The sequence below is a fragment of the Azolla caroliniana genome, unplaced genomic scaffold (assembly GCF_043228905.1).
Source record: "Azolla caroliniana isolate FFs.n. ecotype wild unplaced genomic scaffold, voAzoCaro1.0.p SCAF_17, whole genome shotgun sequence".
NCBI lineage: Eukaryota > Viridiplantae > Streptophyta > Polypodiopsida > Salviniales > Salviniaceae > Azolla > Azolla caroliniana.
The window spans coordinates 9,919,202-9,925,803 of record NW_028230452.1 but is presented as its reverse complement, the minus strand read 5'-3'; positions in this window follow the sequence as shown (position 1 = coordinate 9,925,803).

Genomic DNA, 6,602 nt, shown 5'->3' with positions numbered 1-6,602 from the left:
TTGGAGTTCCGCCGCGTTCGTGGCCCACTTGGTCCACCATTTGACGGAACCGTTGTCAATCAAGCTCTTGGTCTGGTTCAACCAGGCCCGCATGATATCCTGGATGTGACTTGCTCCCATTTGCGCTCTACTTTCCACAACTTGTCGTTCCTCCTTCAACTGCTTGATGAGATTAGCCGTATCCTCCGCCTGCTCTCTGTAGCGCGTCAGCTGCCCTTGATATGTTGTTTGCAGCCTCTGCAGTACCTCCGCCGCTCTTACTTTTTCCGCCTGTTGTTGCCTGAGGAGCTCTGTCCGAACCTTCTCCGCCTCTTCCAACCGTCTTCTGGTTTCCGCTGGTTCCTTAGCGTATGCCGTTGCGGTCCGATCAACTGCTTGCCGGAGCTCATCCGTCCGTTCCTTGTGCTCCGTTTGCAACCGTTTATACTCCCGGTGCAAGTGCTCAAATTCCTCCGTTTTTTGTTTGAGCTTGCCGTTGATCTGGCGATGGTTCCGGTCCTCCCGGTCCTTTAGCTGCCGGAGTTCCTCTTTCAGGCGCTCTACTTCTGTTTCGGCGTTTCTCCGGAGCCTGTCCTTCTCTTGCAGCATTTTCTCCTTTTCCTCCTTGAGCCGGTCGTACGCTTGGTGGCCTTTTCGTAAGCTCTCCTCGGCCCGGCGTAGATTCTCAGCAGTCTTTTTGAGTTCTGCCTCCGCTGCCGTCTTCAACTCTCTTTCGCGGCTCCTCAGCGCTTCTTGGGCAGCTAGCTCATCCTTTAAGTCCGCAAGCTCTTGGGCTTGTGCCGCATTTCTCTCCGGAACGGTTTCCGTTGCCGGGGTCTGATTGCTATGTACAGGTTGATCTGACGCTTTATTCTGTACATTGCCCGGAGTCACCGGTGCTTGGACTTGTGTTGTCAAAGCCAATTGAGCCATTTCGCTTGTGACCCTGTCCAAGTCTTGTTCAAGGCTCCGGATTCTGGACCGGGCCGTCTCTAGATCTACGGTTGTGACGAGCAACCGTTCGTGGTGCGCTCTCTCCTCCGCCTCTATGTACTCGACTGCTCCGACGATCTGCTCGCCTACCCACCGTAGCCACATGCTACTGGTGCCTTGCTGCTGTACTGGTCGGGTCGGCTCGTTCTTTGTGGAATTGTCTGGCCTGAGTGCCTGTATCTGCCGTTCTGGTTCTACTCCTTGGCCGCTGTGTGTGCTGGCTGGGCTCGCCGGCTGTTGAGTTCCGGTTCTCGCCGTCTCCGGAGCCGTTGGAATGACTTCTGGTATAGAAGTCGACAAGGCCGGTTCTACACGCACCGGTTCCGGTTCCTCCCTTGCGGTTTGCTCAGGTTGAGTTGGGGGCGTTTCTTCCTTTTGCGGGTCCGAACGCTCCCCCGCTGTCCCGGCGGTCCTACTTCTTGACCGTCGTTGGAGGTGCTCAACTGGCTCCTCCGTTTCCACTTCCTGGGTAACGGCATGTATCTGTGTCGTCAAGGGTTCCGGTTCCTTCTGTCCCGGTCTCCGTATGGTTATCTTAACGGGTAGGACCGGTGACACCTCCTCCGGTTCTGGGAGCCGTTTCTTCCCTTTCGTCGCCTTCGACGCCAGCAGCTGCTGTCGTTTGGACGCGGGTTTCGAGGTGCTTCCTTCCGATAATCTTGGCCGCTTCTTTGGCTGGACGGTCTCGACCGGCGGCACGAGCAATGTTATCCACTGAGCTACGGCATGCCACAGCTTCCGGCCCTCCTTGCCGTCCTTTCCTCGTACCATGTCGATTGCCGCGCACAAACCGTCTGCAATCAACACCGCCCAATTCACCTTGGTCCCTTCATAGGTGGCTATGATCATCCCTGCCCGATTTTTTGGCATGACCGGGGGTCGGGGGTACATGTGGCCGTACTCATGGAGCACTCGAGCTATCTCCCTGAATAGAGGATCTTCGCCGCCCTGCGTTTGATAGCCTTTGCCGGCTAGAGAGTACTCACCGAAATATCGGATGAGTTTCTCCGAGGTTGGGTTATCGATCTGAAAGATACCTCCCTCCGGAAGGCCGGTTAGCGCACGGATCGCTTCCTCGGTGATGACTTCCGTGTCGAGCTCCTTGATGACCCGGTCGGCTTCTTTGTGCGGTGGTGCCTCCATGATGGTCAAGAACCCATCCAGTCCGTGTTGCCTGAGCCATTTCCTGGCCGCTTCCGACAGCGTTTGTGGGTCCATGTCTGCTTCGAGGTCGAGGAAAGATGGCGAGGTAGAGTGGTGATGAGAGTGAGAGCGAGAGAGAGAGAGTTCCGAACGTGGGGGTTCTCTGAGCGCAAGTTCGCGTTTGCTAAGCTTCCACTGCCTTGGTGCTTCTGTGCTTCTTGGCTCGCGAAATGAAAAGATCTCCATGCGTTCTGCTTTTTCTCTGTGAGTCTTGGCGCCTTTTCCGAGCATGCACACGTCGTGTACCATTTTAGTATTAAGTAGCGTGGCGGCTCTTAAATGCCCACTTCGTACCTTTTCGCTCCTTGCTTTCACGTCCGTTCATACCTCGATTTTTAATGATTTCTTTTTATTATTATTATTATTATTATTTTATTTTTTTTTATTTTATTTTTATTTTTATAAATGACGGTATGTGATCTTACACATCTGTAGGTCCCTTCGGACCCTTACTGTTTTCCTTACGGGTTGCCGTGTCTTCCTTTGCTTCTGCTACGGGTTCCCCGTCGTTTTTTTCTTCCATCCGTACCGTTCCCGGTATAGTGCCGGTGGGCTGCATAAACGGGTTATTCGGCATCGGTCCTTTATAGGGCTTTAGTCTAAATCCGTTGACCCACTTGCCTAGCACTTCACCGGCAAGTGTCCCTAATTGATAGGACCCGTTGTATTCCTGTGTCAGCCAATACGGGCCTGTCCATCTAAACCGGAGTTTACCCGGCATCTTGCCCATCCTCGTTTGGAATACTAGCACCGGCTTTCCGATTTCGAACATCTTCTCATTACCTTTCCGGTGACGGTCAACGAACGCTTTCCGTCGTCGTTGCTCCAGTTCCATGTGTAGGATGCTGGCCAGCCGTTGCTCCTCCAGTTCGCATAGTGCTGCTAGCCGCATTTCCTCCGACTCCTTTTCATTCAGCCGTTCCCGTAGTTGGATACGTAAGCTTGGTACCTGAAATTCCACCGGCATGACCGCCTCTAAGCCGAACGCTAACCGGAACGGCGTTGTCCGGATACTTGTTTTGTATGCCGTTCGGTACGCCCATAGCGCGCTATGGAGCTTTGTATCCCAGTCCGTCCGGTTTTCATTGACGATTTTGCGGAGAATGTTCTGCAGCGTTTTGTTGGTGGACTCTGCTAACCCGTTCGCTTGTGGGTAGTACGGTGTGCTCCGTTTATGGACCACGGCATAGAACGTTGTTAAGCTTTCAACTACCTGGCCGAGGAAGTGCCCTCCTTGGTCGCTGATTAATTCAATCGGACATCCATATCGGCACCAAATGTTCTCGTACAGGAATTTTGCTGTGGAAGACGCGGTGTTGTCTCTCAAGGCCTTAGCCTCCACCCATTTAGTGCAATAATCTGTTGCCACGATGACATAACGATTACCCGTTCTCATTGCCGGTGGCTTGAACGGTCCGACAAAATCCAACCCCCACTTCTGGAATGGCTCTAGTGGAAGTACCGGTTGGTGTGGCATCCGTGCTTGCTCCGTAGGCTGGCCCATTCGATGGCATAGGTCACATTCCTTAGCATACTTGACGGCATCTTTTAACGTCGTGGGCCACCATAAGCCGCTCTGCCATACTTTCCTTGCCGTCGCTTCCCCGGCATAGTGTCCTCCGGGAACCCCACAGTGTGCTTCCCGTAAGATTACTTGTTTCTCGTCACTACGGACTGCCCGTCTCCATATTCCAACTGCTCCTTTGTGGTAGAGAGTGTCCCGCAACAGACAGAAATTGCGGCTCTGCACCGCCAGTCGTTTCCTCTCGTCCCGGTTCATTTCCTCCGGTGGCAGGCCCGTGCTTAGGAACTGGTGCATGTTTGTCAGCCACCTATCTTCTGATGCCACCGTGTCGTCCGCTGCCGTTTCCGGGGTGATACGGAATAACTCTGCGTCCGGGAATTCATTCGATACTCCGTCGCCTGATTCTCCGGACTCTAACCGGCTCAGGTAGTCTGCTACGGCATGCTGGATACCGGGCCGGTGGAAGATCTCGAATTCGAACTCCTGTAACAGCAAGGTCCAACGGGCCAACTTACCGGTCAGGGACGCCTTGGACACTAAGTACAGGAGCGCCGAGTGATCCACATGAAAGGAGAACTTCCTTCCCAATAGGTAATGACGAAACTTTGTGAGACTGTAGATCATGCCCAGGGCATCCCGTTCCGTAGTCGAATAGTTCTTCTCCGCTTGGGACAGCTTCCGGCTGGCGTAATATACCGGCCGGTACCATTTGGGCTCCGTAAGTTGCATTAAGGCGCTGCCGATAGCGATGTCGGAAGCGTCAACGAACACATGAAATTCCTTGCTCCAATCCGGAGGCTGCACGACGGGTGCTTGCGACAAAAGTACCTTCAGGGCATTGTATGCCTTATCCTCCGTATCCGTTCCATTGGAATGGTGTCCGATGTACCACGGTGTGTAATGGTGTAGCCAAGTCAGCCAAGTGACGGAGCATCCGGCTGTGCCACCGGATCTGTCCTAAGAATCGGCTTAGTGCTTTGGCCGTTTTCGGCGCCGGTGCCCCTAGTATCGCGTTTACTTTGTCCGGGTCGACCGCAATGCCCTCCTTACTTACAATGTGTCCCAGTAAGATTCCACTTGAAACCCCAAAGATGCATTTTGGTGGTTTTAAGCTTAGCCGGTATAACCTACACTTTTCAAGGCATAACCGTAGGTGCTGCAAATGGTCTTTTTCCCGGCTATAGACTGCAAAGTCATCCAGGAACACCTGCATGAAGGCTGGAATGTATTCGCCGAAGATCTCCATGATGATTCGCTGGAAAGTTGCTGGTGCCGTTTTTAATCCGAACATCATTACTTCGGCCACAAACACCCCCCATTCGGTGACGAACGCTGTCTTCTCCTGGTCGTCAGGGTGCATCCGGATTTGATTGTATCCGCTGAACCCGTCTAAAAAGCTATAAACTTCATGGCCGGCGACGGCATCCAGTAATCCATCCGTGAACGGAAGAGGGAATGCATCCGTAATTGTGGCTGCATTTAGTTTCCTGTAATCTACACACACGCGGATTTTACCGTTCTTCTTTGGGACGACGACGATGGGGCTCAGCCACGTCGCTTTCTTTACCGGCCGGATGAAGCCCACTCTTTGGGACGACGACGATGGCTCGATCCGTCGGACGGGTGGTGCTTGTCGGTTTAACAGGTTATACTCGCACCGGTCCGTTGTATGACTCTTGGATTGACAAATCACACACTGAGTTCGCATGGTGCACTCCACTGCCGAGTGTCCGACATTCAAGCAGATTGTGCATTGAATTGCCTGCCGGAACCGGAGATCTTCATCGGTGGGTAACGCCCGTTGCAGTGTTCCCAGTGTAAGCCATGAGCTTGACTTTTCCATTTCTCTGACCCGGTCAATGACCTGGTCAATGGTGCTTCCTCGAAAGTCGATTACCGTACACACCGTGCGTAACGGTTCCCGGAGTGCGTTTAAAAATATCGTCCGTAATTCCTCCTCCGGGGGTGCACGGGCAAGCTGGCTATGCATTCGTTGGAAACGGATGACGAATTGGGGAATGCTTTCCCCTGCCTCCTATCGGATCGTATAAAACAGGCCCACCATTGTCGTCTGGTCGACCTCCTTGTGGAAAAAATGCAAGAATTTTGCTTTTAATTCTGCAAAGGTTGTGATGGTCGCCGGGTCCTGCGTCCGCCGCCATCGTGTCGCTGGTCCTTCCAACGTGACCCCGAATTCCGCTATCTTCGAGCGTTCTTCTTCCTCCGGTGTCATTCGCTGGGACGTGTGATTTGCTTCCCATGTCTGCTCGAAGGCATGAACATGCGCTTCCGCGTCCGGATCATCGCGATACTTTGAGTATTGGAACGGCATGTTGTCGTCCAGTATTAGGCCGCGGTTTAGTGGCGTTTGTTGATATCTTTCCGGTTCCACTTCCGGTTCTTTTGCCGGTGCTTTTTCCGGTTCCTCTTCCGGTTCTTTTTCCGGTTCCTTCACCGGCTCTTTCGTTGGTGTCGGTGGCTTTGCTTCTTCCACTTCCGGTGTTGGTGGATTGACGGCTTCCGTTTGCGGTTCCGGATAGCCCTGGTCGAGCGGTTCCGGTTCTGGAGTCGGCACGGTATCCGACCCGTCGTCCTCCGGGCCGCCGGGGTATCGTTGCTGCTCCGGTAGTTCGTGTGCACGTTGTATCCCCCTTCGGAATCCGATTCGTAGGCTGAAAAGGCTTCTGCCTTGTTTTCTCCGCTTGCCAGCGCCTCGAGGAGGCGTTCGGTTTCCCGGAGACTACTTAGACTGCTTCCGTCGTCCTGGTCGCGAGTTTGCTGTAACCGAAGAGATTCCTCCGCGACTCTCCGGATCTCGTTGGAGAACGAACGATCCGAGCGAATTTCGTGCGCTGCTTGCTGGAAAGTCTCACGCCGTCTTTGCCGTTCGGCGAGGCGTCGT